A 1,221-nucleotide genomic window follows, 5' to 3' on the forward strand; every position below is an offset into this window, starting at 1 on the left:
CAGAGAGAGAGGAAAAGAGAGATCTGGAGTTAATTTAGAATAACAGACCCAACCATGGTGTGTGTGTGTGTGTGTGTGTGTGTTGAGTGTGTGGATGTGCTTGAGAGGGGGGAGGGATAGAAAGAAAAAGAGAGGCAAGCAGACCACACCAGGATTCGTGCGTGTGCGCGTGTGCGTGCATGTGCGCGTGTGCGTATAGAGAGAAACAGAGAACAGAGACTGAGGTTCTAAAGTTAACTGAGAATAGCAGACAGCACTACAGTTTTTTGCCTCCTTCAAGTCCCATGGTCTACCCAAGATAGATGCCCCAGCTTCAGCACCTTAAGCCAAAGACACATGCACCACCCACGCAGCATCCCCCCTCACCCCCCCACCCCCTAGGTGAGATAACGTCAGAAGCTGCATGGAGAGCATACCCGCCAAGCCCGCTACCCCGAAAACCCGGGGCGGGGGCGGCGGGGGGCTTTTTATTTCCTCCAGAGATCCGTCCCCACTTACCTGTAATTTACTTTAACGCCCGGAAAGACTGGTTTGGTTTAAGGAATTGCAGCAAATCCAAGAAAATCAAGTCTCCTTTAGGCATCCTTCTCTTCCCTAGGAGAGTGTGTTTTTTTTTTCCTAAAAGGTATGAGGTAGTATCTCATTGTGGTTTTGATCTGCATTTCTCTAATGACTGGTGATGTTGAACATCTTTTCATGTTTTTGGGGGGTCCACCAGGTACCGAGCCTCTTCCCACGTGTCTCCATTAAACCCTCGTCCAAATGTGCACAAGGCGCCAAGTGCATGTGCACAGTCAGCCTTCGGAGGTAATTTCCGCAAACCCATTCCACCTCCCTCCCCCCGCACCCCCCCCCTCACTATGTCCCTGAAAGCGCCAGGGAGTGCGCGGGCTCAGGCATCGGCCCCGGGGAGACAATACTCCAGGAACTCCTGCTTTCCTCCCGCTGCCAGGGTGACCCAGCCACCCCTCTCTCTTCCCCCAGGTTCCTCTAGTCGCGGGGGCCGGGAGCAGAGGGCGCCCTGATGGTTGCTGGGTGTGGATCGTGCCCAGGGGGCGAACTGCACCCACCACCCAGATGGCGGGTGGGGGGCGACAGGGTCTCAGTCCTCTGCAGCGGCTTGGGTGCTCAGCACATCAAAAAGGGTGGAGCGGGGACCCCAGGGAGAGAAGCCCCAGGGAGGCAGCTGACCCGCACCTCTTCCCCACCTGGCAGAGCGAG

At 55.9% G+C, this 1,221-nt stretch overlaps 1 long non-coding RNA gene across 5 annotated transcripts in view; it reads right to left on the minus strand.

Annotated features, from left to right (window-relative positions):
- The window catches only part of LOC107182605, an 87,661-nt gene extending 87,064 nt beyond the window's left edge, over positions 1-597 (minus strand). For all 5 annotated transcript variants that reach the window (XR_001513326.1, XR_001513327.1, XR_001513325.1 and 2 more), the window contains exon 1: positions 499-597. This is a non-coding gene — a long non-coding RNA (uncharacterized LOC107182605). The remainder of the gene's footprint in view (positions 1-498) is intronic.
- Positions 598-1,221: the final 624 nt, after the last annotated feature.

The sequence above is a fragment of the Myotis davidii genome, unplaced genomic scaffold (genome assembly GCF_000327345.1).
Source record: "Myotis davidii unplaced genomic scaffold, ASM32734v1 scaffold411, whole genome shotgun sequence".
In the NCBI taxonomy this organism is placed as follows: Eukaryota; Metazoa; Chordata; class Mammalia; order Chiroptera; family Vespertilionidae; genus Myotis; species Myotis davidii.